This window comes from Bidens hawaiensis, unplaced genomic scaffold, assembly GCF_021521415.1.
Source record: "Bidens hawaiensis isolate Kalapana, Puna unplaced genomic scaffold, B.hawaiensis_p1.1 tig00017140_1, whole genome shotgun sequence".
NCBI lineage: Eukaryota > Viridiplantae > Streptophyta > Magnoliopsida > Asterales > Asteraceae > Bidens > Bidens hawaiensis.
Genome location: NW_027492587.1, coordinates 20995 through 38040, shown reverse-complemented (window position 1 = coordinate 38040; position 17046 = coordinate 20995). Strand labels below are relative to the sequence as shown.

The window sequence follows — 17046 nt, the reverse complement described above, 5'->3', positions numbered from 1 at the left end:
TATCCTTAATCTGCCGGGGTCATTTAGTGTTTCTTCAATTACTTTCCCTAAAATTTCCTAATTCCTTGCCTTGATTGTGGCTTCCATTATTTACTCCAAAATTTGTATATATAGTGGTGTAGGTTTCTCTACTTTCTAAAGCAACAAATTATTCAAACGATTGTGCAATTCAAAACATACCATAATGTTTTTTATTACAACAATTCTCACTTGATTTCTTAATCGGATACGTATTCGGCCATGAACAAAACCAATTGGCTCTACAACTACGGATTGACCCAAGAAGAGGTAATTATTCTTCGGTCTTAAGTTCATTCGAACAACACCAAAATTTTGACGTCCATCTTCAATTTTGAAATATGAAGAATTCGTGTAACCTGTTTTCATGTTGTTTTGATTATTTACTTGTGTAGGCTGAGAAAAACGACCTTCGCGATGAGAAACAAAGGTTAAAGATTAAGAAAGAGAAACTTGAGCAACAAGTAAACTTAATGGGCCCGCAAGCGACATTCATGGCTCCTCCGCCTGCAATTCCGGCTGCTTATGTGTTGACACAAAGATGATAATAAAATAGAGAAGGTATGATGATGTTTATCGAATGAACTGATAATATTACTGAATAAGCAAAGGGCCTTATATAGGCAAAGTATATAACCGAAACAAAGACTTAATCAATCAAATAACGTTAACACAGTTCTTGAATCAGCTCCAATATCCTCCCTTGATTCAAGCCTTTGAACTCCCAACCGTTCACGCAGATTTTGTTATCTGCGTGAACGGTTGGGAGTTCGAAGGCTTGAATCAAGGGAGGATATTGGAGCTGATTCAAGAACTCTGTTAACGTTATTTGATTGATTAAGTCTTTGTTTCCGTTATATACTTTGCCTATATAAGGCCCTTTGTTTATTCAGTAATATTATCAGTTCATTCGATAAACATCATCGTACCTTCTCTATTTTATTATCATCCAAGTGGGAAATAAGTTGGTGCCAGTTCTTAGTTACCCAGAAATGGTAATGAGTGTGAGATTAGATTTTGTATAATATACCAGATAGAAAAGTCTTCGGATACCAACAAGATACATCATACATAAGCTTACATACTGTTTTGTTATTCCTTGATCTAAAAAGTTATTTAAAACATTAGACTTTATTTTTGCTGAAATATATCCAAGTGGCTAATCAACGCGGGCACACCCCGGGGCCTAACTTGCACGTCTTTGGCAGATTCGGGGCTTCTTGCAACAACCGTTTCGTTCGTCGAGCATCCCATCCTCCTCCTCGTTGTTGTACTTTGACAAACTCACGTATTTCCTTGCATCTACATCTCTCATCTTGCTTCCCAAGTTGTTGACAACAACGTTGCAAAAGCGAGTCTTGTTGTTTCGTGACAGCGGGTTCCTCGTATCTTGACAAGAACATATGACAATATTGCATTATCCCCCCCTTGAACTGGTCAGGACACTTCACTTGATCTGTTTCAGCCTCCACAAAAGTCACTATACATGCAACAAGGATGATTGCAAAGATTGCTTGTGTTGCTGCCATTGTAGACAGAAAATGATGGCTATTATTGTGTGCATGGCAATGGTATTTATAGCACTGTTGAGGCTTCACATGACTACATGATCCATCTTTTGTTGTACTTATCGGAATTGATATTTTTGGTGATTCCATAAATAGAGCAGTATTGTTTGACTAGCATAATGAGATGTGACTATGTTGGTGGTGTTGATAACATGGGGAGAGTCGTGTTGCGTATATATTCTTGTCTTATTAGACAAGGTTCAACTTTCAACTACATGTGATGAGTCTGAATTTTTTTTTGAATCGTGTATACAATTCACCTTCTTATTAAATTAAAGTATTTCATGTATAATGAAATCAATGACAGGATAATACATAAGTTTCAAAGAGCGAGAAGTACCCATCTATAAAATTACAAAGTTGACCAATTGATTTGTCTATACAGGTACTACTAACTTATATTCCCGTATTACATATGGGTTGAAAAAATAAAATTTCAAGCATATTAATAAATTTAATTAAAAAATCAAAATAACATTTAACCAAGTAACTTAAATGAACGGGTTTAGACACGTGTCGCTTCTAGTTTCCATTCGCAATTATGTTAACACCGAATTCAGTTTACCATCATGTTCATCAAACATAAATTAGAGTCTCCCATTTTACAAACCTAAGTATACATGTTGAAATTTTTTTTTAAACCATATTAATAAATATAGGGTTTAGATCGAATACAAATTAAAATAACGTGCTAAATATGATAATCAAGTAGTAATTACTCTATTATAATTACTCTACTTGTATATATATAATAACCCTACTTGATTCTCACGTTTAGCACGTTAAGTTCATTTGTACGTTAATTTTCCCCAATAAATATAATCAATGAAATTTTATAAATCAAATAAATAATATATAGCCTAGTAAGTTAAATATGACATAAAAGATGAAAGATGAAAAAAATACTTAAAAAACCTATTACATTATACAAAATTTGATGTTGTATTTGAAATATCACAATCCCTATCAAGATAAGACCATCGTGTATTCAATAATTTGAAGCAGTAGAGTAACTTTTCAATCAATATTCTTCAGCTCCTGATTCTTCAACACCTTTTGCAAGCTCATAAGATCCTATCGAACAACCCTCACTTCCACCATTAACCTATTTATATTGATGTTTCTAAAATAATAGTATTACTAATTAATAATTATTATACATTTAATGTGAATGAAGGAAAACACTACATTGATGAAAAAGTATCTGTCTTGGTAAGAGTGTTGCATAGTTGTTTGATGAAAAAGTTTGAAAATATGTATTTGTCTTAATAGTTGACCATTAACTCAAATTTTAAAAAGTTAAAAAAGTAAAAAAGAGAGATTCTTACGTATTTTCTGTCATTTATATATAAATCAAAGAAGTTATTTTAAGTAAGACTGAAAAGAAAATAAAATGTGAAGTCTTTTGAATAAAGACTTTGATACCACTTTGATGCAAAGTTTTGAAATATACAAAATTTGACTTGAAAATGATATACAGGTTAAAAGTTGCTTATCCATTTTATAATTTGTACAAAGATAAATAAATTTGAAACATTTTAGTTATTATATAGTAGTTTCGTCATGTGACACACAAGTCGAAAAAATAATCTGTAAAACATTTTACAAAACAATAATTAATATACTTAAATAATTTACATATACATGAGTTTGCAAATAAAAAGCATATAACAGTTTTTCTACATGAAAATCCAAATTGCCACTTATATTCATTTGCTAAGTTTTCCAATTTCCCTTAGCCTCCATTTGGTTACTCTTCAACACATACCACTTATCCCAAAAGACAAAGCCCTCAACTATAAAATTTTGTAAATTAAATTATTTTTTTTAATTAAAAATAAGAATGAAAAACTGAGTGTGAGCAGCAATATAATTAAGCATAACAAAAGTTTTTCTCATACTCATGAGTCATGACCATTGCAATAAAATACACAAAAAATTGTGTCTGAACCATATTAATCACTTCAATGGTATGCGACTCGTTTGCCTGAGGTAGGTAGAAGCTAATTGTTGCATGTTAAAATTCAACATAATTGTGCATTTTAAGTATTTTAACTCTAATTAGTAAACATGCTAGAATTGATTTAAAATGATACATAAATGCTTATAAACTAACATTTAAAAATTCAAAGTTGATTTGAAAATAATGCCACCATATCCAAATCTTAAAGCAAAAGTATATACATAATATATAAGACATTTAATAATACTATTTTAGACTCATCATTTGTCTTGTAGGTGACTTATTGGTTAAAAAAAGTTTGAAATTTGTTTTAGTAAGGCTGAAAAGGTAAAAATGGTTTCATGTATCGGGTATAGGATTTTATATCTATTTGGTGAAAAGTGTTGGAAAACACTTTCTTTAACTTTGAAGCTGGAATTATGAAGTAGAAAAAAATTGGATTTGACTTTGTAGTCTTTTACAACTGGTTTTAAATGTCAAAGTATTTTGAATTAAAAAAAGTTTATAATACAATGAATATATTTAACATTAAAAATGAACAAATTAGCAATTTAGTATAAAACAATGTATTCTAGACATGATACATATTGAAAATAAGTATTTTTAATTGTTAAATAAACATTTTTACCTTTTAGGAGACCATGAGAACCAATGATGAGTATAGCCGAGAGCTTTGCACATGTCTTCCATGAGATCTGAATTTGGTTGTTGTGAACTCCTACAAAATAAATGAAACAAATGCAAAGTCATCCTAGAATTTAGAACATATGCAAAATCACCAAAGGTTAAATTTGATGAAATAAAAGGTTAATGAAGTACATTTAATCCATGTCTTCCATGAGTTGAACATTTGGTTAGTGAAATCTAAGTCCACATGCTTTCCTTCCATATCTAATATCATTATTTATATCATACACTTATAAGTTAACATTTTAAAAGCCCAAAACTAAACCAAAAAAAAATGAAACCAGTTAAAAAAAAGAGTTCTCTAGAGAACTTTATCAAAGAAACTTTTAAGTATGACACGTGAATCACAATATTATAAGTGAATCAGATTTACATTTTAGCACAATCAAAACACAAAATAAAGCAATATACATAAAGGAATCATCAGTTACAAAAAGCCTAGAATTATCATTGAATTTCCATTATCAATGATACTCCTACAAAAGCAATTACTATAGCAAAATATCCATTATATTGCAAAAATTGCTTCTATGATGTAAAATACATACAACTGAACCATCACATGCTAAAGATAAATCCTTATACTAATAGATATTCCAAAGCTCATTCAAATTCAGATCTAAGTAAACAACCCCTATACCAAACCCAAATTGATATTTTCTACAAAAAAAAAACAGTTTTAATAAAGAATGACTCGTTTTGAGCCGACCAAAATAGAGCAGTTAACACGAAATAGAAGACCTACCTACCAGACATTATAATAAACCAACATAATTAGAAAATTTAAGATGTTCAGGATGCTATTTACCTAGTGCGAAGCGTGCCTCTTTCAATGCAACAATCATACGAAGATCGAAATCAACAACCCTTAAAGAAACTAAAATAACACCCACATATGTAAGGTAACTACTAAAAAGGTTACAAATTAAAAACGTTTTATGGCACTCCATGTAACCATAACAGTTAACAAACCTTAAATGTGTATTTATACTAATTTTTTTTCCTATCCTCTTGCTTCACATTGGCGTACTTTAACTATCCTCCCAGCAACAATATCTCTTTCGTGTGCATCGCCTGCCATAGAAGAAACATTTTGCTTCAAAACATTAACGAACAAACATACATCAGATTATATGTCCATGTTTGGTTAAAGTTAAATGACCAAACACGAACATGAATGCCATTATAATTCACAAAAGATCTTTTAAATCCAAATAAAACTTAAAAGTGATTCGAGCACACTGATGTGGTCCAAATCACCCAATTTTTTCCACCTCTATTATCATAGAAACAAAATATTATATATATATATATATAAAAGTATATTATACATCAAATGACAACTCCTTTCTCACTTAAACATAACTAAATAAAATTTAGAAGGTTTGTAAAAGCAACAGCAGCATGAAGATAAACATTCTACGAATATAAACATGATCAAAACCATCAGTTCACCATTACTCAAATTTTATCTATATGAGAATTACCCCATGTGTACCAAAATGCCCCTGAATTAAATTCATATCAATTTAATCAATTAACCAAAAAATTGCAAAGCTGAACCCTAATAGAAAAACGAAAGTGTATTCACCCGATTCATGGATATGATGATGATTTAGATGGGTCATTAATTAGCAAAATGGTGGAATTGGAACCTGAAATGGAAAAAATAATCAAAACCAAGAACAGAAAAATAACATGGTGAAGAAATTAGAACCTAAAGTGGAAAGAGCCGTTAACGGTGGTGGTTGTGTGCTGGCCGGCGGTTAGGTGGGTGAAGGAGAGAGCTCTGGTTGTCTCGAGAGCAGGAGGATGTTGGCAGCCAGGGACGGGTTTCCGGTGATTTAGTGGTACAACAGCGGCGTTTCTGCCCTAGGAACCGACGGCTGGTGGTAGTGTGATATGGGTTTCAAATTTTGAATGAGAAGTAGAGAATAAAGTAAACCTAGCAGAGATGCCAACCCACTGATTGAGGTGAAATGTTGCAATGCTTGTTATGACGATTGAAGTGTAATCGATGCAGTTACATCAATATCATGTTTTCGGTAGAGCACTCAATGGCTGCCAAAGTTCTTTGACCATCTTTGTTGCTACATAAGTTCATTTGTTAACAATAGACAAAGTTGCTACTCCTTAGCTAAGTAAAAGATGTTACTGATATTTAGTTTAGGATATTTTCAAAAATTCAAAGTCGCTACCGACTAGAGGTGGACAAATAAACTGGTTAACCGAATCGACCTGAAAATGGAACCGAAACCGAACCGAAACAAATCAAAAACCAGTCAAAACCCGAACCGAAATTGATTGTAACCTGATCAGAAAACCGATTTCAACCCGAACTGAAACCAACCAAAATTGGGCAAAAGCCGGCCCAAACCCAAAACAAAACCCGAATTGAAATTAATCGTAACCTGGTCAAGAAACTGGTTTCAACCCGAATCGAAATCGATCATAAACCTGTTTTGACTTTTGTTGACCAAACTGGTTTCAACCAAAGCCGGTTTTGAGTTTTAAGTCGGTTTGTACACCTCCACTATCAATCTTCAATAACTACTAACATTTAGTAACCAAGTTTATATCAAACGATAGCAATTGGTTATTTGTTTCATTAACTTTAGTAGATCTTTTCAATGCAACTTTTTTAACCTTGCAACATGGCTTTAGACACGACGTTACCCCTTATACCTCACAAGGGGGTCAGCCACTTGACCTTGCCAAGGTCACTGATTAGACCCGCCAAGGCTTGGCCCTCTCATCGTATTGAAGCCATGGTAGATCCTGAGTATTGAACTCACAACAGACTTGAATAAAAGTCATATGTTGACACCAAAACTATTAACTTTGCTTGTTTCTCTTTATGTGAATTCATGTTATTTATGAGTAGTTCAATGAGCTAGTGGACACATCAAAATGTTCTGTTGTTCAATTGTTGTGACATGATAGGTGAAGAAACACTAAGTGACCCCGGGCAGATTACGGATAATCTGGGGGTTAAGTAGATGTTTCCCACGAGGGTTAGGTCCGGCAAAGATGGTTATTCTTCTGATGACCTGCAAAACAGACACCGTGAGCTCGTCACTGAGAAGGGGGGGTTCCTCCTTGTGACCACCCTCCGGCGTGAGAATCAGACTAGATTGCTCTGAATATAAGTGTATATTAAGAGAAATAGCTAGAGAAGATAATGTGATGATACCATTCCAAGGTGTTGGAGTATTTATAGCCGAAGGTAGGTTTCCAAGCAGGTACAGTCAGCTGTATAATATTCCTTTTCTACCAACTGTGGCTACGCACGTGCCATGCTGGTGGCTGGAGGGTAGGCAGCGGCTGATAGTGACATGGCCGGCTGTGTACTATTCCTTTTCCGCCGGCTACGTACTATTCCTTTTTCGCCGGCTGTGTACTATTCCTTTTCCACCAACTGCAGGCTATGTACGTGCCACGACAAGGGTTGGTGAGTAGGCAGCGGCTGATAGTGACATTTTGTACTAGAGCGTGCTCCTCCTCGTACTGTTGTCGGTGAGCGTCACCCTGTGATTGGTTCATGGGCTGCTTTGGTCAGATCTTGTCTATTTTGTCCATACCTTGGCAGGTATAGTACAAAAGATCTTCCAGAAGCGTACGGACTGGCTCATTTGGGCGGGAGTATTCCCGCCTTGCTCATTCCTTCAGGTGACTACTGAATTATTTAGTGCCTTGTGCGTGTAGCCTTGCTATTAGTGCAGGTAGCCTTCTCTGATGGCTTGTATCCGCAACTGCGGGAACAGGCGGGGTACTTCACCATTGGGAGGCTTTTCCTGCGGGAACAGCTGGCGTACTGCGCGTAAGGTCTTCTCTGAGCATGGTTGGTCCTGCGGAACCAGTTGGTCCTTGCGCAGACGTCCCTCTTCAAGGTGAGTCTTGCGGGTCCAACTGGGCTCTGCTGGGAAGTCCCCCCAGTCCAATGTTCTTCTCATGAATTGTTAATAAATGAGGTGAACTTTTGGACTTAAGCAAGGGGTTTTGGAAAGGCTTTTTAGTTTTAAAGGTTTTCCGTGGGGATTCTTCCCGCGGTTTTCCTAATGTCACTCGCAGAAATTCCTGACTTTTCTGCCTGATCTTTGGTTGTGATGCGGGTAGGTGTTTAACCCCTTCGCACATCGGGAGCGTTGAGTTTCACTTGTATAGATTCTTCACGAGGTTTTGGTAGTTTCGGACATAGTGATCAGTTATGTTAAACCACCAATTCCGCCTTGAAGTTTCAAACAGGCTAGTTCTTAACGTTCCCGCTATGTGGAGGTGCTATTTCTCTTTCCGCAAGCACGGTCCAGAAGATCCTTCTTGGTTTCAATTCCCTGCAAGTGCTACGTATGTGAAGGGTTTCGCCTTGACACTGTACCCGCACTTGTCTTACGGTTTCTTGGGTACCAAGGTAAGGGAGTATATTCCCTCTTATTTTTGAATCTTTGAATCTTTTTGAAATTCGAAGAGTTGGTGAAAGGATAAGAACAGTCCAAACTGTTGAAGGGACGTTAGTGTCGTCCGACGGTTTCTTCTGACAGTTTCAGGACGTGCAGGAAGTTATGGCGACGTGACAGTATATGGTCATTCCAGACGCTTTTTCAGGCGCGTGGGCGCGAGTTTTCGGGCGCGTGGGCGCGAGATTTACGGCACGCGTCCTGTCGACAGCTGTTGCCAGCTTGCTCTTTCCACGTGTCATAGTTTCATTGCACCTGCGCTTTTCTCTCTCCCCCACATTAAATTCATCGCATTCATTGCGATGAGTATATAAAGGGGGAGAGGGTGCATCTTAATCCACACTTTCACTTCTCTCTTCTTCTAAACGATTTCCGGCAAATACTCTAACTTTTCCGTCGAGCATTCTCCTGAAATCGTTCCTTCTTTACATCTAAAACATGTCTTCTACTCATGATCTTGAGGCTACCGCCGAGGAGTCTGATGTGTACGTCTAGATCCCAACGTCCACGTCTGATAAGGACGATAAGAGCACTGCTGACGAATGCCAGTGTGCTCTTCCCATCGACCTTTATCAGTACATCGTCAGGAAGTTCATGCTCGAGCCGTTCGAGCCTGAGTTTCCTGAGCCTCACCAGACGGTGTACGATGCCCCCAAGGGCAAAATAGGGGTATATGCTGCATTCTTCGTCTATGGGAATCTCAGGTTCCCATTGACGAAGTTTGTATACCGTGTTTTGGAGAGACACGGTGTGCACCTGACGGAGGTACACCCAATGGCGATCGCCAAGATCCGCCATTTTGAATGGGTGTGCCTCATTCTGGGTGTGGAGCCCCATGTCGACCGCCTGATGACCTTCTACTCCTGGAGGTGCATCCAAGGCTGGTACACCTTGGTCACCCGGATCAAGGGTTTGAAGATCTGTGCTACCGAGCGCAGTCTTCGGTCTTGGAAGCGGGAGTTCTTCTACATCTCTGCCCGTGTCGTCCCTATCGCGATGACATTCAAGAACGGGAGAGCACTCCCCAACCTTCACGCTTCCAACTACCAGGAGGCGGAATGGTTTGCCAAGATCTCCCGGATCTAGACTCCGGTTTACCGCTTTGCGGAGTCTGGGATGGTGATGCTCGGTATGAGCCGGGTGTGGAAAGATGCTGGGGCGGAGGCGCCACAAATTCCCATCGTCCTCGAATACGGTTTGAACTCTATCCCTTACGGTATGCTTCATATTATTTGCTAATTTAGGGTTTTTGTTCTAACCATCTCTTTCTTTTTATTTTCAGAGGGAAACAACTTGCAGTCTCTTCTGCAGCCGCGGGAGAGTGGTGGTCCCGCTCGGTTGGGTACTCGTGCTCTTGAGAACGAGTTGCCCATCCTTGAGCAAACGGCGGATCGGTTTGTGGAGGCCTACCCGCCAGGCCACGAAATTCTGAGCGCCACGCGGCCAGGTAAGGGATTATTTAACCCTCGCCCTCTCAATGCTCAAACCTCTGCTGGAATTCCTCTAATTTTGTCATCTTCTGATGAGGAATCCGCAGATGGTCCTTTCTTCGCGAGGAAGAAGAAGGCTGCTGGCGGGAAGGGCAAGGCTAAGGTTGCCTCCACTGCCGATCAGGGCAACCGGTTTGACTCGGAGACCGAAAGTGACGAGGCGGCGGGGAACCCTGGTGGTGGTGAGACCACTGTTCCGGAGATTGAGATAGCTGTCACCTCCGAGCAGCCCAGGACGACGACGGTGACCGGTATGAAGAGGCCGGCTCCATCGGGTTCGTCCCCGCCTGTTCGCACCTTCAAGCTCAAGAGGACTCGTAAGTATAAACTTCATTTACTTTAACTTCATATCTTTCTGCCATTATATTTAAATATGTTGTCTTCATGCAGGCATGGATACAACCGCATTCCAGAGTGGAACGGGAAGGAGCAGCTCTGGACCCATGACTGTAGGTTTAGTCAACCTACCTGAGGCGATGACCCAGGCGGCTACGCCTGTTTGCAGTATTGGTTCAGTTGCTCATCCCGTTGAGGCAACTGTTCCAACTGTAACATCATCCCCGCCGGCTGTCAGTGCCATCTTCACGGAATCCTTCACTGAGCCGGCGGTGGTTTCTCCTGCGGGTTCTTCCGCAGCGACGGCCACGGTTGTGAGTTCACCTCCGGTGAGTTCACCTCCGTTGGTTTCTACCGCGGCGGCCTCCACCATGCCTCCTCCGGCGCCGGCGACTACGGCCGGTCCTTCAGGTATGTTCAGGGTTGGGGCGTCTAGCCAATCTTTGCCTCCTTCCCGTCTCCTTGACCTTTTGGATGGATATCCCTTAGGTTCAGGTGATGGGTTTGGTGGCTATCGGCCTGTTGTCGACCCTACAGGTGCGTGGGGTTATCTTGGCCTTATATCCTTTTTATCCCCCTATTTTTTTCTAACTGTTTTTTGTTTTATTGCAGTTCGTGATTCCAACGAGGTGTACGCTCCTCGGTGGAGTATCCGCCGGGGAACAACCCTCCGGACTGCTGCGGATTGCGTTGAATGGGCGCGCCACGCCGCCCCAAGCGGTGCGTTGGGGGAGGCAATGGCTAGCTACCAGGAGGGTAGGCTAACCAATGAGCTTAGAATTCTCCTTGCCCGGATGCAGCCGCGCGTCGAGTTGCTTTGTCGTGAAAACGACAAGTTAAAGACGGCGCGTAGCCTGGAAGTGGCTCAGGCGCGGGCTATCCGGGAGGAGAATAAGAGGCTTGCCGCCGTTGCTGCAGAAAAGGAGAAGGCCTTCAAGGCCCTCGAGGTTGAAGTTCAGGCCCGGCTCGAGGCCCGTTCCAAGGCTACCCAAGCTGTTAACGAACAGCTTCAGTTGGCTAAGGAAACTGCACGGAATGCAACTGAGAGGGCCACCAAGGCTGAAGCTGTTGCTGAGCCTCTACGCACCGAGAATGAGGAGCTTAAAGCCAAATTAGAGAGGCTCCAACAGGCTCATGATGCCTTCACCATGGAAGACGCGAAGAAGCTCCAAGAGATCTTGGACCAGAGGGGCATGCTTGACCACACTGAGCGTAAGCTGAAGGGCGTCGAAGAGGCTGCAGCTAAAGATGTGTTGCTTGCCAACCTTACTAAAAACGAAGCCGAACGCGCCCGTGATGAAGCTCAAGCTGCCCTCCAGGAGGCTCTGGTTACCAAGGAATGGCTTCTTCGAGAAGCGTTGTCTCAGGTATGCGCAGTTTCACAATTTCTTTACGCTTTTCCTTAGATGAGTTTTTGATATATTTCTGTTTTCTAGGTTGTGCACCGGGTTCTTACGAACACATCTTATGACGATGCCATGAGCGCAGCCCTCAACGCTTCTCATGAGGATGGGGAAAAGGCTGGCTTCCTGCTTGGTCTAGGGTTTGTTGAGAAGGGCATCCCGCCTTCCAACTTCCCTTTATATGACGTGGATACTGAAGCTGCTTATGACCAAGCAGTGAACCAGTATACTGCCTTCCCGCATCCGGTGGTGGAGAAGGTGAACGAGATTACTGCTGCTGATGATGATGGGCTAGCCATTCTCAAGGCTTTCCTTGAACCACCACACTCTACTGATGGTGCGGGTTCAAGTGGGAGTGGTCATGAAGCTTGACCCTTTAGATCCCTTCCCACTGTTAGAATAGATTTATATTTTTGTATGCGGGTATATGCCCAGCAATTCTTGTAATACTTGTATTTTTATGGAATATAAATCTTTTGTTAATGCCTTGCCTTGTAAACCTTATATGTTTTGCTCATCCATATTCTAGTTTAACTTAGCAATTTCCCAAGTACTTTGGATAAGTTAACCTTTCAACGTGGCAGACGATAGGTTAAAGTTTTGCTTCCTCTTTCGTGATTGTGCTGGTAAGACCGTCACTTTCACTTAGTAGGATGGCTAAACTTTACCCATATCTGACCTGCGTGGAGGTTTCCTCATCTTTTCCTTAGAAATTTTCTAAGTGTTTTGAATGAGTTAACCTTTCGACGCGCGGTTGTCAATAGGTTAATGTTCAGTTTCCTCTATCATGATTGTGCGGGTAAGACCGTCACTTTCATTTAGTGGGATGACCAAACTTCACCTATAACTGACCTGCGTGAAGGTTTTCCTCATCTTTTCCGTAGAAAATTTTTCCGTTTTTTGTGTTTATGCGGGTTTTGCCGCCTTCCACACGCAACGACTTACTTCTTCCCATATTTATGCGGTGAATACCGGCATATCAGTGTGGGAAGTTCATAAGTATAAAGGTAAGGCTATCAACACAATGTGAAAGGAGAATCATTTCCATTAGAAGTGGCTCTAGGCCTTTACAAGTTTGGAATTGATCTACATGTAACATTTGTGTATTTGAGATCCATTCCATGTTCTTGGGATGAGGGTGCCATCGAGCCTTTCGAGCCGGTATGCGCCCTTTCCCAAAACTTCTTTGATAATGTATGGTCCTTCCCAGACCGGGGCCAGCTTTCCTGGGCGTTTTTGGTTCGAAGCCTCGTTGTTACGCAGTATGTAGTCTCCGACATTGAAGTTGCAGAGTTTTACCCGCGTGTTGTAGTACTTTTGCATTTGTCGCTTGTAGTTTTCTTCACGCGCTGCGGCTAAGTCTCTGCGTTCCTCGGTTAACATAAGGTCTAACCGTCTTTCCTCATCATTGTCTTCTGGCTGAATCAAGACTCTTGGTGAGGGTAAACCAATTTCGACCGGGACCATGGCTTCAGTGCCATAAGTGAGGCTGAATGGGGTTTCTCCCGTACTTGCCTTTTTCAACGTTCTGTTTGCCCAAATGACGTGTGGAACTTCGTCCACCCAGCCGGATCTGTGTTCCAGGAGTCTTTTCTTTATGCCGTCGACGATGCTTTTATTTGCTCTTTCCACCTCACTGTTACCCTGCGGGTGTGCCACTGAGGTAAATGTGTGGGTGATTTGAAGTTCTTCCAGCCACTTTTGTAGCTTCTTGTCAGCAAAGTTGGTGCCGTTATCGCTCACCAAAGTCTGTGGAAGTCCAAAACGACAAATAATAAATTCCCAAATAATTTTTTTGATATGTTTTGCGGTTGTTTGGGCTAAGGGTTTTGCTTCTATCCACTTGGTGAAGTAGTCGATGGCTACCACTAGAAACTAAACGTTCCCTGCTGCTGTGGGAAATGGGCCTGTCACATCGATGGCCCACTTCTGAAATGGCCATGAAGAGGTGACTGGAACAAGTTCATTCTTCGGGCGATGCGTGTTAGGTGCGTAGAGCTGGCAAGATCTACACTTTCTGATGTATGCCAGCGCATCCGTATGCATCCCCGGCCAAAAGTATCCCGCGTTGTTTAGCTTAGCTACAACAGCGTGTGGACCTACGTGTACTCCACAGATGCCCTCGTTTACTTCCCTTAGGAGGTAGCCAGCATCTTAGTTGTCCACGCATCTTAGGAGTGGGCCAAGAAAGTTACGTCTGTAAAGGATGTCATCGATGAGTTGATAGTTCAGTGCTTTACAGCGTATTTTTCTTGCCTGTGTTTTTGACTCTGGTAGTATACCCGCTGCAAGGTAATTTATTATTGGTGTCATCCACGTTTCTGTGCCGGTTTGGATGACACAGATTTCCTTGTGCGGGACTGATGGTGCTCCAAGGAGTTCAATGCGGATATCCTTTCCCAAGGGGGTGAAGGCTAACGATGCAAGCTTGCTTAACGCATCCGCAGATTTGTTTTCGCTACGCTTGACGTGTATGACTCTACAATCGTTAAAATCGCGCATAAGGGTTTTTGCTTGTGCGAGGTACAGGGCCATTGTGTCGTTCACGGCCGTGTACGTCCCGTTTATTTGGTTGGCTACTAACATGGAATCCACGTGGGCTTCCAAGTTCTTCACTCCCATCTTACGCGCAATTCTCAGCCCGGCCAAGAATGCTTCATACTCCGCTTCGTTATTCGTACTTGGAAAATCCAGTCGAATAGCGTAAGTGTATTCTTGGCCTGCTGGGTTGGTTAGTTTCAACCCTGCGCCTGAACCCTCGTTGCTGGCTGCTCCATCAGTGTAGAGTCGCCAGACATCATTGATGTCCTGTGCTAGGGAGGGTTGAGCCTCCTCCTGGCACTCTTTCTCCCGCGAAGCGGGGACTTCTGCAATAAAGTCGGCCAAGACCTGGCCTTTTATGGCTGGTCTCGGCTTGTACTTTATCGCGTATTCTCCAAATTCTGTTGCCCATTTGGCTAGGCGTCCCGACAACTCGGGTTTGCCTAGAACGTGTGCAAGTTTGAAGTTGGTGAGAACGGTGATTGGGTGACCTTGGAAATATCGTCTTAGCCTGCGTGAAGCCTGTACAAGTGCTAAGACTAATTTTTCCAGGGTAGAGTACCGGGTTTCTACGTCTGTTAGGACACGGCTAACATAGTAAATAGGCATCTGGATGCCTTTTCGCTCTACTAGCAGGACTGCCCCGGTTGCTCTATCTGTGGCGGAAAGGTATAGGATTAATTCCTCCCCCGCTTCTGGTGCTGTGAGCGTTGGGAGTTCGATCAAGCGTGACCGAATTTCCTGAAAAGCTGTTTTCGCTTCTGGTGTCCAGCGGAAGTGCGTTTTCTTTAAACAGTTTCTCAATGTTGACACGAATGGGAACGACCTATCCGCATGGTTTGACAAAAAGCGGTTAAGTGCGACTAGGCGTCCATTCAGTGTCTGAGCTTGCTTGATGGTAGTAGGTGATTCCATTTTGATAATGGCTTCGACCTTTTTAGGGTTCGCTCTGAAGCCATCTTTAGTAACAATGACTCCTAAGAACTTCCCTTCTTCCATCCCAAAGGAACACTTGTTCGGGTTGAGCTTCATGTTTATCTTTCTGAGCGTGTTGAAAGTTTCTTCGATGTCTTTCAACATCGCTTCTGGCTCAGGGCTTTTGATGACCAAGTCATCCATGTAGACTTCCAAGTTCCTCCCAATTTGGGCATGAAACTCTTTGTCCATCAAGCGTTGGTATGTGGACCCGGCATTCTTAAGTCCGAATGGCATCATTTGATAACAAAATGTGCCATCGGGCGTCCGAAATGCGGTTTTGTCCTGATCGTCAACGGCCATGTGGATTTGATGGTACCCCTTATATGCGTCAAGGAAGCATTTAAGGCGAAACGGTGCTAATGAATCCACTTTGAGGTCAATTTCGGGTAACGGGTAACAATCTTTGGGGCATGCTTTGTTTAAATCTTTGAAATCTATGTACATGCGCCATTGTTTGTTAGATTTCGGTACCATGACGGGATTTGCAACCCATGTTTGATATCTGCTAACGCGTACGATGCCCGCGTCAAGGAGTTCCTTGACTTGGGTTCTACACGCGTTAGCTTGTTCCGCCCCCATTACTCTGCGCTTTTGTATGACTGGCGTAAAAGCCGGGTCACACTTGAGCTTATGCTCTGCCTTACTTCGAGGTACACCAGTCATGTCAGCAGGTGTCCACGCGAAGATGTCAGCGTTTTTCTGTAGTAAGCGTTTGAGTAAGGTGCGCGTAGGATCAGTGATTGTTGGGCCAATGGTAACAGCCTGGTCGGGGTATTTGCCATTGAGGGCCCATTTTTCTGGTTCGGTGATGGTTGGTTTAGCCATCTTTGGATTGGGTTTAGATGAGACAGATGCGATGCATACCTGAGGAATACCGGTGATCATCGCTACACCCTCAGCTGTTGGCCATCCCATCATGCCGTGGACTGAAGATACCACGGCATTGAATCTTGCCATCCCGTCTCTCCCGAAGAGAATGTCGTATGTGTGGTGTGGCTTCCTCATCACGACAAAGTCCACGTCTTCTGTGCGGGAGTGTTTCCCGTCCGTGAGAATGACGGGGAAAGAGAGGATACCCAGGGGGGTGTTTGTGCTGCCGTCAAACCCTTCCATCGAGGCGTAGACCGTTTCCAGGCGTTCCTTGTCTTCGTCGTCTAGCTTGTCGAAGAACTGCCTGTACATAACCGTTGACGAGGCGCCATTGTCAGCAAGAGTGCGGGAGGTGATGTAGTGCCCGAGCTGGCTTTTGATGACGATAGGGCCTTCTTTGCTGGGTCATCCTGGCACTCGCGGGAAGCGCACCTCAGCTTCCTTCCACGCGCATGGTTCTGTCGTTCGTCTTTTTCTTCCTCTGATGTTACTATAAACCATGTGGATGCTGATGTCAACGGGCTTTCGTCCGTTGCCTTTGTATCAGTTATCATTCCTCCCAGCAGAGCCTAGTTGGACCCGCAAGACTCACCTTGAAGAGGGACGTCTGCGCAAGGACCAACTGGTTCCGCAGGACCAACCATGGTCAGAGAAGACCTTACGCGCAGTACGCCAGCTGTTCCCGCAGGAAAAGCCTCCCAATGGTGAAGTACCCCGCCTGTTCCCGCAGTTTCAGAT

The 17046-nt window shown here is 42.3% G+C and overlaps 1 long non-coding RNA gene across 1 annotated transcript; it reads right to left on the bottom strand.

The window, feature by feature from the left end:
- Positions 1-4877: 4877 nt before the first annotated feature.
- On the bottom strand, positions 4878-6124 carry LOC143553038 (uncharacterized). Its single transcript, XR_013138760.1, has 4 exons — positions 5954-6124; positions 5828-5891; positions 5209-5310; positions 4878-5103 (listed from the first exon to the last, which is right to left on the bottom strand). It is a non-coding gene; the product is annotated as an uncharacterized LOC143553038 (long non-coding RNA).
- Between the last annotated feature and the right edge of the window lie 10922 nt (positions 6125-17046).